We start from the raw sequence: 15,761 nt of genomic DNA on the forward strand, positions 1-15,761 counted from the left end.
CTAGTGTATAAAGAAATCACATCTAACTGTTTCATCACAATTAAACTTATAAACATGCAGAATGTCTAATAAAATCCATGAATCTTTCAAACAAAATCTGGATTCTTGAACAATAGGAGTTTAAGATAAAATTTAAAAACACTGAAATATGTTCAGTTTTATAGAAATCAGCATCTACTATTGGTCTAAAATGTGGATTGTGCACATGTTTTGAATTTTAGGCATTCCATTCTTCCAATCTTAGGAAAGTCAACTTTTAAAAAGTTGAATAAAAAAACATCAATCTGACCTTGATCTAACAACTGAAATAACAACGTGTCAGTGTCAATATGGGTACATTTTTATTCACTGAAAAAAATTGAAACTTATTCAAAGCAATTAATGTCACTTTAATATAATTGCTGGTGTTCATTAATTCTAACACACCTTTGTCATCTCATAATTCTTAAATCAAAATGTCTTACTTAATTCAAATAATGCTTTCCTTTCATTTTTGGATAAATTAAAAAAAATCCTTTGTTACTTAGGAATTAATGAAGTTCACTTCCACATGTGTTGTGAAAAATGTGTAATGTTCTATGTAAGGTAGGGGTATAGGTATTCTCTTTTTTATTATGTTAGAACCTATAGGGTTAAAATGTGGAAATCATCTAATATATGATGCAGATTAAGCTTACTAGTATATCATTTCAAGTCAATAATAACTTTAGAAGAATCTGCTCTGTTAGAAGGAATAAATGAAAAAAAAACAGTTTAAAAAATGATAAATGATGTTCATTTAATACAAAATTACTAAGACTAAACACTTGATGAGTTAACTCTACTTTTCTTGTCTTTCCCCTGTACTCTTCCTCAGCTCTTGCCCTTCTTGTTCAAATTCAGTCTCTGTTTCCTAGGCTGATTCAATTGAAAAAAAGAGAGAGGTGATAAAGGGGGTGGCAATGAAATGTCATTGTGAATTATTTCTGCATAAAATCTGGACATGCTGGGTCTTGGTTCATGGTTTTCTTTAGTTCCAATACTACTGCATATAACTAGTTCAAATTATGTATAAATTCTTGTTGTTATTCTTGTTTAGAATCAACAAAGTTATTACATTTCTTTACAGGATAAGATGCCCCCTTTTTATGCGCCACTGCAGCTCTAAGTAATTTATTTTCTTTTTTTCTAATAATTGTAGTGACATACCATTCCACTTTGCAAAAATACCATCATATAAAAGTTGACAAGCTTTAAAATTCTGTTCTGATTTTATGCAAGTATCTAGCTTATGTATTTTGGGTTTCAATTCATTAATTTGAGTAAAGTCGTTTTTAAGAAGCAATTTTACAGCAGAAATACCTGTGCCATTAAATAACTTGGCTAGTTTGGTGTATAATTCATCTCCTTGGGATATGCCATTAGGCAACTTAAAAACTCTCAAACCAAAAGGAACTTACCTTAAGGAAATATACTGCTCCAAATAAAATATTTCAAGTTCAATTGATTTCAACTTGAATATCTTTTTCTCAAGTTTGTAAATGTTCTTTTTACAATGAAATTATGTTAAATGTAATTGGAGCTCAGAGCATGGTGATCCATCTCTTAAAGAAAATTGTTTAAATGGATTAATGCTTGAGTTCAATAATCCATTGAAGGAAGGACTAATATGGTTGTTTTCTCCTCTGCCACAATGGTACAATCAGCAATTTCCACTGAGGTAGATGATCTTATCCGCTCACCATATTGACTGTTAAATATTTTTTTATGTGATTGGAATTTGAATCTGAACTCAGAAGGTTGCCCAATACGGAACACACTTCTGTAATTGCTAACACAAATGGCTGAGTTAAGATGGTTAAATCCAGTGGAACAGTGTGCATTGAAAGATTTAAATTTAAATACACATTGTCAAGAGTTAAGGTGCCCAAGTTTTTCTGTCTTGCTGTAAACCATCTGCAACAGAACACTTCCAAAAAATTGATGAAAGCAGTATTGGTGAATATAACAAAACTAAATAAAAACTGAAAATTCACCATTAGGAAAAGAAATAACTGTTATACAAAACATAAAGTTTTACAAGCACTTTTGTTCTTTAATTATATACCAGAACTTCCTCAGAATAACTTCCTTATTTGACAACAAATTTTAAATAGATTTTACCTACAGTAAGTCATGTAATAAACACATCACAACTGGCGTTAATACAGTGGTGTGTCAAAACTAAAATGAATAACAAAGAAATATTCTCATAAAATTCATATCTAATATAAATATATGTAATAATATGAAAACTATTTACTACTAATTTCCAATACTTTGAATCTTTAAACAAATGTAATGTTTATATAATCATTTAGCCCCAGTGATTTGTTGGAAGCTAAAAAAATGGGCATAAAGCTTCCTTAGATTCAAGTACTGAGTTTGCATTGCCTCCTAGTGGCTCTACAGATACTTTATCTAAAACAAAGAATGACATTTTTTAATGTGAATCTTGTACTAGTTTTTATGTGGGTAAGACTATTAGGAATCTTTCTAAAAGGATTTATGAGCATTTGTTAGTGATTAAAATTAAGATTTTAATAATGCTTTAGCAAAACATGTAAATATGTGTGTATTTTTTTAAATTAATTCTTTGTTTTTAAGTATCTTTAGAGCCACTAGAAGGTAACAGAAACTCAGTACTTAAATCTAAAGACACTACATGTCAATTTTGTTTTACAAATCACCATGCTTATATAAAGGTTAAAGTTGTTTTAAAGATTCAAAGGATTGGAAATGAGTAGGCAATGTTCTGATATTATTACATATATTTATATTAAATATGAATTTTATGAGTACATTTCATTGTTATTCATATTAGTTTAGACAAATCACTGTATTAACATCAGTTGTGATGTACAAGAGTTATTTCTTTTCTAAATGGTGAATTTTCAGTTTTTATTTAGTTTTGGGTTGTTATATTTATCAATACTGGTTTCATATTTTTTGGAAGTTATATGTAATGATTGTTATTCAAAGTACCCAAAATCATCAAACCAAGAGATGCATCTTCATAATTAGCTAATAAGCTGATGAAAGCAATTATCTCAAATCATGGTGTCACTGATGTCTTCATCTCTGATAATAACTGGCAATTCTTTAGTCTAATATTATGTACATTCTCATAGGTCTGGGAATTTCAGCAAATGACATCTTCATTAAGGAGTACATATTCAGAAGGTCAATTTGAAGGAGTCATAAAAACTGTAGAAAAAGAAAAAAAAAACAATAATAATATATAAAGCATGTTGCCAGCTCAAGAGGATTGCTGTCTATCTTTGTCTGAGTATGAAAGCACACCAGAGCAAATGGTTGAACTATTATCTGCTCAGTTGTTGATGAGCAGGATAATTAAGGCAACATTACATACTTGATTCTGTATTACTTCAAACAAATAAAATGCTGAATATCAATCAGTCTGGCAGAATGGTCAGTAATAGCAGAAAATATACTATGACAATGGGATAAAGCACTGTCTGCCCTCAAATCTGAATTAATTAATTAAATTCAGCAGCATACAGAGAAACAGGGAGATGGATATCAGGTAATATAGCAAGGTTTCTTCATTGCTGAAACTAGAGATGGGCTGAGATTCAAGCTTAATCACAGATGTAAACATAGGACTGAAATGTTTTCAACCCAGAATACTGAAAATTCTGATAGCATACCAGTGCCAGATAAAGATACTGTTCCAGAAATGTACCTCTACCCTGATCATCATAGAGTAGTATGTTAAGGTAAAAGTTGGAAAGTTTACAACACACACTGGTCATAGTAGTAGAACATCACACAGCAAGAAAGCTGAAACTCAGTTTCCAGAGAAAGACAAAGACCAACAATTTATAGAATTTGCACAGAGAACTGCTGCTGTTAACAAAAACTGCAGGCCACTTTCTATGTTTCCTTCAGGAACATCTGGCTATCACAGATAAATTTGGTATTCCTATCATGGAGTTTTGCAGGGATATGTCCTGTTTGACTGGGAGATCTTTGCAAGCATTCAAGCAGATGTGTTGCTTTCAGAATGCTGCACAATACAAAGCAAGAGGAGTGAATGGCTATGGTTGACATTGATGCCAATTTTCTGATGTTGCCATTGCATCAGGGAGATTAGTGGTTGCAGCCATAATATGTGAAAAGTTGTTGTGCTCAGATTCTTGCAACGCAATGGTTGGACCATATTTTTTTCAGCATTTGATGAGAAATTTGTCCTTTGCATTTGCATCCACATGTGCAGAATTCATTCAGCTTCCAGTGGAAACTGGATTTTAGCTTTCTTGCTCTGAGATGTTCTAAACTTTATCTGGTATGCATTGCTATCTTTTTGACCAGGACCTTGACATGGCATTCCAGTCATGACTCTGTGCTTGCTAATATCCAACCTGAATCACTAGGATGTGACTGAAATACCTGACTATGACTATGTACTGGATTTTACTGTTGCATGTAATTAATGATTTCATCTACTTCTAGAGATTCTAAATTATCCAAATTTAGGAGAAAAAAACAAAAAAGCCATCCAAGTAGAATAACTCTGTGACATGTTATGATAGCAAAGACTGATTCACATAGCAATTACTCATTGCATGTAAATATCTATTGCATAAAATAAGCTATTTGCAAATATATCATCTGATGTCCCTAGAATAGTGCACATAATTTGCTATCCTATAGCTAAAGTGTAATTACTTTATCCTAATGGGAGAAATGTAATTTTTAGTTCAGTATGGCCAAGATAACCTGAGTTTGATTAGTGGCTTAGTTGCTTTATGTATTTCAAAGGGGAGGATGGACATACCCATCTTGGATGACTGGTGGGATGGAGCAGTAAACTCATGGCTAATATTCTTCAGAGGAGGGGCAGTATCATGGTATACATCCTGGAGGCAGACTTTTGGTTCAGTAAGCCACTGCTTGCTGTGAGTCTTTTTTAACAAGTTTACAGGAGCATGTACTTAGAGATGGAAGGCATTGTGTGTCTCTACAATGATGTGAGTAGTTTGTTTCCCTACCCAGTGGTAGGATTAGACCATACAAAATGCCCCCAGTGCTGAGATATAGGCAAAGGTACAAACAACCTGTATGGTTGCCTGTATGACAGCCCATTCAGATGGCTATCACCCCCATACTGTACAGAGGTAATTGCCTTGTAAGGGGAAACAAATGAGCAGAATCTCATTGGTGAGGCTTGATAGTTGGGTAAGTGTGGAGATAAACAGCACCTTAAAAAGAGGAATCCATAAGTCTAGCATGCTTGTGGACTATCATGCATTTCTGCCATGGCTTTCATTTGCTCCCATATTATTAAAATTGTCAGGGCAACCAGCCCTCTCACTGATATCTGCATTTGGTCTTCAAGTCTGATATACTATGATAAATAAAGTACCCACTACAATGTGTGACCATTACTATCTTTTTTCTTAACTTTGTAAATGCTGGGTTACTCTGTAAGTTTATAAGTAACCACTCTGCATTCAAGGAGTGTGATAAGAATATAAAAAGCCATATATTTCATTACAAAGTTGTGCAAGTTACTTTCTAACCATTCTTTCATAAAAAATATTAAGCAATTGCAAAACAAGCATAAAAAAACAACAGAGAAAAGACATTCACATATACCTAATAAAATATTAAAGATATAACATACATGGCTGATCTACTGGCTTACCTTGACACTGCAGCAGTAAAAATATCCCTGCATACATAACCTGTGCTTAGGAATGGGCACAGAACTCAACATATTTTGTAGAGATAAGCTGGGAAGGGAGGAGATGGAGAAGAATCTCAGTAAGAATTGTCCTTTCATTTGTGGAGAAACAGAGACACAGTATAAATGTCAGAGCAGCAGCCACACATATTGCAGAGTCTATGTCCATTACTAAATGTTTTGCATGGTGCCAGCATGGATGAGCTGCAAGTAAATAGTCCTCCTCTTCGAAGAAGAATCAAACCTTCCTGCCTTTAGTGTAGCTCCTAGTGTACCAGACTCTTCACATATCACCTGTCAAGGAGGAACAGCATAAATGAGTAGCAAACACTTGTGGGAGATAAGATGCTAACTGTTGCCAGGGGAAATGAATATGATGAAGCATCACTGACATTTAAAAGGGAAACCATTCATATCTTTATTAACAGACAGTGCAAAGGGAAGTCATTATTAATACTGAAAGCACAAACTACATGGTATAGTTATCGGTTTGAAAAGGTACTGCTTATTTTTTAAACCCTTGCTGTTTTATGGAAAACTAGAAGGCTGGGTGTAACCCTTTCTTATGTACCTATTATTGAATTAAAGGCAAAATACTACTTTATTTTAGTTGATTATATATTTCACTTTTCCAGTAAATTATTCCATGATTTTTATCTAATTATAAAAATTTCACAATAATTATTTGCCTATCCAAACAAGGCCTTTTTGTAGGTCAACTTTTCCAAAATGTCCACAATGATTGACCAGTCTGTTTTGAAAGTTAACACATTTTAGTTTTAATAATATGCTATTTGCTTTTGGATGACAGTAGTATTTTCATAAAATATAGAATAATGTAAGCTTTATGGAAGACATAATAACACATACCCTTTTAACATTGCACATGGCATTATTAAAGGCTAGAAATAGTGTTTAAATACTTTAAATACATCTGTAGTGGAATGCAGTAATTAACGTTCATAATATTTCAACTTCATATACTACTAGCATATTAACAAAGAGCTGTTAAGTCTGTAAATATTTGTGTTTTAAGACAAAGGTATAGGAGAAGTCATGTCTATGCATTGTAATTTGTTGGTTATGGATTATGTACATGTGCCTTTAAATGTATTCCCACAATGCATTATGCAGTATGGAGTGAGAATTTTTTCATAACAGTTAACTAGGTAACAAGGGTTTAACAAACAGTGTGGTATGTAATAAGGTGCCTGAAAGCAGCAAAAAGGAAATTAGTTTTTCACTAAAAGATCATCTAAAGGAAGACCGTGGAAGCAAGCAATGAGAACTCATTCAAAACCAACTTGCTAAATGTATTTCTGAAAGTTGGACATGGAAAACACCCTACTGACTTGTACTTTCTTTTTAGGTTCATAGGTAGGTACTAGGCTATCGGCCCTAGGGCCCATACAAGCCTAGCCAAAAAATGTACCCTGGCTTTCACCACCCAAGAAAATCATTTTCCTGTGCCCCTGTCGAGCAGAGCCACAGAAGTGATCCCCAGGGTGAATTTCCCATTTCCCATCCAATCATCAAGATTTTTCTTGAGTGCTAATGAGGAGCTCTGTTTGACATAGATAGGTAGTCTGTTCCAGAGTATGGGAAGTCTCTGGGACAGGAATCTATCCCTCCAGCATGTTCTGTTTATTGTGGTGACAAGGTTTAGGTCCCTAGAGCGTGTAGCTCAGAGGGATTGGGATTTCTTTAAGTGGAGTATGTCCAACAGCTCTGGGTTTGACATAGCTTTGTATGTTAGGCAAAGATCGCCCCTGAGTAGGCGATATGCGATGGAGTAAGACTGTAGTTTTTTGAGACGGTCTGCATAGGGCATCTGTTTGAGGCCAGTAATCCTCTTTGTGCGGTATTTCTGTTGTCTTTCCAGTTGTTGTAGATGTCTTGTGAGGTACATACCAATAGGGGCGTTGTACTCTATAATGGGTCTAATGAGTGATGAGTACAGGGGAACAATGACCTCTTTTTTTCTGGATGAGAATCCTTTTGTGATGAGATGAACCACGTAGAAGGATTTCCTGACCACTGTGACGATATGATTATCAAAGGAGAGACTACTGTCCACCTGTGTCCCAAGGTCTCTTATCACATTTTCGGCATTGAGTAGACTACCAGCTATGTGGTAGTTCATGGGTACATAGTTTTTACCAAAGGGGATGACAATACACTTTTTGGCATTGAGCTTCAGGCCATGGCTTTGACACCAGGTATCTGTCTCAGTGAGGCCCTTTTGTAGTTTGTCCACATCGTTATGAGTTTCGATTATGGCTCCCAGTTTGCAGTCATCTGCAAACTTTGTTAGCCAAAGACCTTCTGTGTTGGCCTGCACTTCAGAGAAGTAGATACCAAACAGGAGAGGACCCAGGACTGAACCCTGTGGTACACCATTTGTCACTGGTCTGATGTCGGATTTGGAATCCGCTACTTCCACAGTGTGGGTTCTGTCCATGAGCCAGTTGGCAACCCATCTTGTGACATAGGGATTTATACCTAGTTTAGTGAGCTTATCTATAATTCCAGAGTGGGGGATGGTGTCGAAAGCCTTGGTGAGATCTAGATAAGCTGTGTGAACCATTTTACCTTCATCTATGGCTTTGGTGACTGCTTCAAAGAAGTCAATCAGGTTTAGGAGACATGATCTTTCTTTTACAAATCCAAACTGGGTAGGGTCCAGAGTTTGGAGATTACCAATGTCTTTGTTTATGAGTTCCACGATGATACGTTCCATGGCCTTGCAGACCAGGCTTGTCAGGCTAATGGGGCAGTAGTTCCCAGGGTCCGTCGTGGCTCCCCCTTTGTGGAGTGAGATAACCATCGCGGTGTGCCATTCAGTGGGTACAAAGCCTGAGGCGAGGCTATGATTGAACATGGTACTTAGGTATGGTGCCAATATTCTGCATCGTGGATGGGGTATAATAAGTTATATGCAATTTTGTTTGACTCTTCAAACGCAAGTATGTTTTTACTGCCATTTTTTGTGGAAAAAAATGTTCACTAGTCTATAACCCACTGCATCTAGTGACTTGCATCATGTATTGTGCCATTCTTTCACAGGTATATAGTTACTGAAACTTCACATTAGCTTTGCAAAACAGTAATGAATTCACAAACAGAAAGTCAGAAAATGAGTTACTTGAGAACTAGCAGTATTTCCATTTTAATAAGAATACTTAACATTACTGTATGGGGGCATAGCTTCATCAGACTATATTTTTGCCTCACAGAAGCAAATCATAGTATTGATTTTTACATATACTGATTAAATATATCTTTACACAGAAAAGAGTCAGTTGCATACAAACTAAGGTGACTGCATGTAAATAAATAAAGCACTAGATGTAGCACTAGTTCCACCAAAAGCAATAAGGCAATTTGCTTTCCTTTGTTTGTGTTTTTGTTTGGTATATTTGCTAGATCTTTCTTAATAAACAGAAGACATGAGACAAAAGAGTTTAAAAGAAAACATCAAACTGAAAGAAAACACTCAAACATTACAGTTTTCTGAAGTCTGATGACTATAGAACTGCAATGATTTTAAAGTGTAAGTTCTAAACTTACGACATGCAGTTGTTTAGGATATCATATAATGAAGCAATATAATATACTGATTAAAGAAAATAGCTTGTAGTATCAAAACATATATAGATTTCTTTTAGGGCAGTATTCATAATCTGTGGCTGTGTAAGTGTGTACTGGGCATTTGCAGACAGCAGCACTGCATGGACATGTAAACAAGGTCAATGTAACACAGTTGTGTTGAATATGGAAAAGCAAAGCAATTTCTATAATCACGCCCACTTTTCATAACCATGAATGTTGTACAAAGTTTGTCTTTTATACGTGAGAAGTATTTCACAGAATTATAAATGGTCTGTGCCTTGGCATATTGCAGGCAAGTGTGGCTGAGTGCAGTCATGCTGAAAGCATTATAAAAAAGCTGCAGACTGTGCAGCAGCTAAAGGTTTTTTTTTTTTAAAAGAAAAGGGGTTATAACTTTTTCATATAGTAGCATCCTTTTGTTAATGCCCTGATTGCTTCATTAAAGAATAGAAAGGGGGTGATAGGACACATTGATAAAAGGGGAGACAAAACAAAGAAGTGAACACACAAGGGAGATATCAGGATAGTTTGAGCTAGAGGAGGTGAGAGAAGATGGGCACTATGACCCCCCCCCCCATTTTTCAAATTATTTTTTTGTAAGAGGTTAGTGTGAGTGGGAAATAGGGAAGAAGGTGAAGGAGAAATGGTAAGGGAAGAAGGGTTGTGGAAGTCCAAACTGTGTACCCAGTCCACAGAGCCTCAAACATGTCCACTGCCAGATAGTGTTGCAGAGGAGGACCCCAATGTTGAGGGAGTAGGGATCTGTGTTGGCATGGTGGTCAGCACTAAATGGGCGAGCATGTCTTCTACTTGCTGAAGAGAGGCTTTGACTGGCTGAATTCTCCTTTCCACAACCTCTACCAGTATGGCCTCAACCACCCTCCAAATCCCATGTTCAGTGTGGCTGGCCAAGCTGCCACATCTCGGTGTGCCTGAAGGACCAATGCCTTCACTATGACCCTGCGAGGATGTCCTCAGATGGCAGAGGGTGATCTCTCACTAGACTGGGAGGTACGTAACTGGTCTGCTCCTGAAGGATTTGAACCTGTATGAAAGAAAAATAAAAGGGGAGAGAAGTAAAACAACAAATGAAAAAGACACGCATAAGCAAATTAATAAGTAACAGAGGAAAAAGGAGGGCAGAGACAAAACAGAAAAAGACAAACACAAACCAAAGTAGCTTCCTGCCCGTATGACAACTGCACGGCTCAAACCAAAATGTAGTAAATCAACAAACAGCGAGCAGATAATGGCAAACTGTACTACTTATTTATTGAGTAGTAGTAAAACACAAGAAACAGACAGGTTTCGGCTCCAATAAATCCTAGCCTTCTTCAGTGTTAAAAGTACTACAAAAAATGTGATGCCTTAAATAACAAACACATAGTGAATGCTGAACAATCATTTGTTCCTTACAAATGTTCATTCAATCCAGGTGAAAATAGTGCACCTAATTTAATTATCCATTTCTTTTGAATCCAAAAGGCTATGCCATCCAGCTTTATTAGCCCTGTTTCCCGTGACTTTATCAATAACTGTAAATCTAAATGTAGCATTGGGATATTTGATAGTATGCTTATACAATGCATTGCTATATTTTTTGTTTCTAATTCCACTAAAATGTTCTGAAATGCAGATCCTAAGGGGTCTAGACGTCTTTCCAACGTAGAAGGCATGACAAGTACAAGTTGCTAAATAGATAAGCCAATCCATCCCACAGTTCGTAAATAAGGGAATTTTAAAAACATTGCCCATATTACTATTGGAAAATTCCCTAGTTTTATTAATAGCCTTGCACTGGGTACAGTGACACAAGGTACACAACCTGTTAATAAGTCCCCAGCTATAGTCTGTTGTCCAGAGTCACCCAAATACTGGTTAATATGCTTATAATGGCTCAGCTGGGACCCAATGTTCCTCCCCCTACGGAATGAGAAAAGGCACCTATCTCCCAAAATGGTAGAAAAATAATCATCCGCCCTTAATATGTTCCAATGTCTTTGAACGATATTAAGTAAAGTGTCTGTATTCCTAGCCTAAGTTGTCACAAGGCGGATGACTGAATGTTGGTTAGTCCTTTGTAGTTTATATTGTAAAGTATCATGCCTGTCTAATGAAGATACAGTTTTGCTGGCACTCAAGATGTAACCCATTGGATATTCTTTGTCCCTAAATCTGGTGATGAGATCATCCCTATAATGAACATAACTGTCTGGCTTGGAACAAGTACATCTCATTCTAAGAAATTGGGACTTCGGTATATTCTTGCAAATGTGAGATGGATGAAAGCTGGAGGCATGCAGAAGGGAATTATATTGGGGGTATTTCCTGTATACCTTTGATTCTAAGGTATGGTCGACATTCCTGGTAATCAATACATCCAAAAAAATGATCTGATGAGAATGATAGCTGACAGTAAATTGGATACCCCGCTTGTTTTCATTAAGATAATTGACAAATTCTTTCAAGTAACTCTCATCCGATCTCCATACCATCCAGCAGTCATCCAAGTACCTCTTCCAGATGTCAATTTCACTTAAATAAATGTTATGGGAACAATCAAAAATGATGGACTCCTCAGCATATGCCATGAATAAATCTGCATAAATAGGGGCAAATGATGCCCCCATGGCAGTCCCCTTGGTTTGCCAAAAGCATTGGTCACGATAGAAAAAAATCATTCTTAGTGAGTAAGTGTTTAGCTATCCTAATAAGAAGAGTATTAATGCCCAGGGGGTAAAGTTCTAACCTGTTTAACCAGTACTCCAAGGCATCCAAACCTGCCCAGTGTAGTATATTCGTATATAGGGCCGACACATCTAGGGTACAGAGTAGCCAGCTAGGTTCCAATTGTGTATCAGCAATGATTTGAATAAACTCAGTGGTGTCACGAAGTCTGGAACGTACCCACTTTAGCAAAGGTTGTAACCTCAGAGTAAAAAAATTGAGATAGAGGTTCTGTAATGGAGCCCCTGCCTGAAACAATAGGTCTACCTGGTGGGTGATTCAGATCTTTATGTTTCTTAGGGAGGAAGTAAATATATCGATTTCTAGAATTCGAGACCATTAACTGTTGCAACTCGTGGTCTGAGATGATGCCTTCCTCTCTGGCCAGGTCCAGAAATTTATCAATTTCTTTCTTGAATTTTTGAGTAGGATCAAGAGGCATATTCATATAGTAACATCTATCACCCAGTTGTCTCATGGCCTCATCATTGTACTGTTGCCAGTTCATGACCACCACTGCACCCCCCCTTATCTGCAGGTAAAATAATCAAGTTCTTATTATCAATCAATTCATGTAGAGCTGCTTGTTCGATCTTTGAGAGATTATTAGATTTACATATATATTCCCTAGAACTATAATGTAAATCCTTCAGAACAGCAGTTTGGAACATAAGAACACTGGGATGCATGGGGGGCATAAACTTAGATCTATGCTACTGAAACCTGTCATGACATGTTTTATTAAAGATAGAGAAAACTGTAAAGAATGAAAACAAATGGAAACCTTCCAATAACCCTCCGGTAGTAGAACGAGTCAACGGAATAGCATAAACTCACTTGAAACGTAGAATACACTCCACGCTTTATTTAAGCTTCACAACTCCAGCTTTTCGTCAGTTTAAAAAACAACTTCCTCAGAACGGAAATAACGTCACATCATTAAAACCACTATTTATAGACTTCTATCCCCCCAGATGGTCAAATAGAATCAGGCTACATTGCTTGTATGATTTCTAAAAACATCTAAAAAATAAGTAAGTAAAAACTATGGGCAGGATTCAGGAAGCCTCTGTGTAAGAGTTATAACTCTTACACGGAGGCTGCAGTTAAACGGTGTGATGTCAGCATGTCATGCATATGCATGAGGTGCATGAGGCATGCTGAATCACACTGTAACTCTTACACGGTCTGTGTAAGACAGTAGGGGTCGTGTCCATTGGCTAAGCCCTGCAAGCAGACACGCCCCCGGAAGTCTATAATGGCTGAAAGTAAACAGCCACGAGAAAGGCCATGGAAATGTGAATAAACACACTACACAACACATGCCCCCACAGACCAGCAATGTAAAAAGTGAACAGATGTTATAAAATGAAAATGAAAACTGTTTTATTTTTTTTTAAACCCCGTAAATGTTTGCTACCATGTGTGCTCGTGTGCGCGGGTGTGCTACTAGCGCAACTGCATTTAGCAATCAGTGGAAAAGGATATAAGAACTAAATATGCAAAGTAAGCCAAGAAGTAATAGCATAGCGGTAGAGTCGTCAGCTTAAGCGCAGGCAGGCAAGGTTCGAGCCCACACAACAACCTTTTTTTTTTGTAAATAAGCACTAAAAGGGCCCCTGACAGTATTGTACAAATGTAAAAGTATTTCCTTTTGTAAAATGGAATGAAATGGAGCATATATTTCAAGTAATACAATAATAAAATTATTTAGAAATGTAGTGATAGCTAAGCTGCTGTGAGACAGAGTGCCCGTAGCTGAGTAGTGTTTCAAAGGCTGCAAATTGCTTGCTCGTAGCTAAGCACCGGTTTAACAGGCTCAAACTGTGTGCAACTAGCTGTGCTTAGCTGAACATGTGTGTTACTAGCCAATTAAGGTTTAACCCAGCGCACACCGCTTATGCTGAGGTGCCGGGTTGTGCCACAAGCTAACCGCCGGTGTGCATGCGTTAGCTCCGCGCAAACAAACGCAGACCTGGTTTTAAGTGCTTAAAAGTGCTTTTGGCATGTTTGATTGACAGGTCCTCAACTCATTTCTAGACAGTCATGAAAATTAAAAATTAGTGGTCAGATTCGAACCCAGGATATCATGCACTAAAGTCAAGGTACTAAACCACTAAGCCATGACAGCAGTACTTAGAAATGCAGAAATAGCATATATATAGGATATAATCCAAAATGGAGCATGATAAAGCAGTTTCTGTGAAGTAGATACAATTCCAAAACGGCCAATCATAGAAATGTGCGGGAAAATCGGCATATATAAGCCCCATAGGCGGGAATACACAGCAGAAACGATTGTAGAATAGACCTGCAGGCAGAATGAGTGGAGTAGGGGAGGGACATTGCTTTCGAGCACAGCGTGGGGCGTTGAGGAGTCCGGATACATGGTCTGGCTCCTAGTTCACCATCATGAGGCCCAACTCATGCAGGGCCAGGTCTCATGGGGAGCATACAGGGTGGAGGCATGGGACCAGTTGGCTCATGATCTCACTAGTGCTACTGGGATTCCACGTACTGGTGAGGAGGTCCGTCACCACCATGCGGACCTGAAGTGACGTAAAGAAGACCAGTTGACCCAATGGATCCAGGAGGCCTGGGATATGCCCAACGCCCCACTACTGAGTAAGTTACATTTTACTTATGTATGTAAGGAATTCAACTAGCTGATACCATGGAGATGTGTATTCCAATATTACTTGTTTTGTATTACAGCTGCAGGTGTCCGCTCTATGAATCGAAGGGCATGATCAAGAGGCTGGTGCGGCTATGCCACCATGCAGGTTAGTAACCCCACCTAGTACTTGTAAATAAATATTATAGTGTAGCACGTAGCAGAACACTGCAGTGTATTGATTAAAAGTAATAGAACGTGCAACAACAAGTGAAAGTCTGCAGGTATGGCTGCAACAAGTTCATCAGTATGCAAGTGAAACTGGAAATATAATTGATAGAAATAAATAGTTCTGTAATACAGATGTCCCAGCATTAATTAAATGTAGTATAACCTGCAGTAGTCTCAAGAGTACAGCCTCAGAAGCTGAGTGAATCACATGTGAGATATATCCCCTGTTGAAATGCTGAATCATGACAGAAGTGAGGCTGCTGGAAAGTGTTTGAATCACCACAGGTCTAATATGTGAAAAAAGCCTAGAAGTACCAACCTGAGCTGTGAAATAGCAGGATGTGTGAGAGTGACTGAAAGGATCATGTATCAATAAATAAAGTAGTAATAACCCCTGAATAAGCCTCAGTGTGGTTCTACAGAATTACATGCATGTGGGAATTAAAAAGTAACATCCCAAACTGATTGCAGTGTGTTTGAATCTTGAATGTTTAAGCCAAAATCTGTATATGGTGATGACAGTCAACAATTTTCAGATAGAATGAATGATTGTCTGACATACTAAACATCCATAGTTGCCCCCTACCCTGTCATCAAAGTGTAGCAGGAGGATGTATCTGATCAAAGTCACAATAACTAGGATAGTGATGTATCTGTAACAGGTCTAGCATGACAGTCAATAAAGAATCATTTTGAAACTATCACCCACGGGGGCGTGGCTAGGATGCTGAACTGATAGCTGCACTTCATTTCAGCTCTCTTACCTCAATACAATTCCTGACAGGAATTTTACAAAATAATATTTAATTTGAAGAAATTTTTATTACTAACTTATTTCTAATAACCCCT

At 37.2% G+C, this 15,761-nt stretch overlaps 1 protein-coding gene across 2 annotated transcripts in view; it reads right to left on the reverse strand.

Annotated features, from left to right (window-relative positions):
- Positions 1 to 15,761, reverse strand: part of CMPK2 (cytidine/uridine monophosphate kinase 2) — a 391,806-nt gene that overhangs the window by 353,321 nt on the left and 22,724 nt on the right. The window lies entirely within an intron of this gene.

This window comes from Protopterus annectens, chromosome 1.part0 (genome assembly GCF_019279795.1).
Source record: "Protopterus annectens isolate FY-2018-M chromosome 1.part0, PAN1.0, whole genome shotgun sequence".
In the NCBI taxonomy this organism is placed as follows: Eukaryota; Metazoa; Chordata; order Ceratodontiformes; family Protopteridae; genus Protopterus; species Protopterus annectens.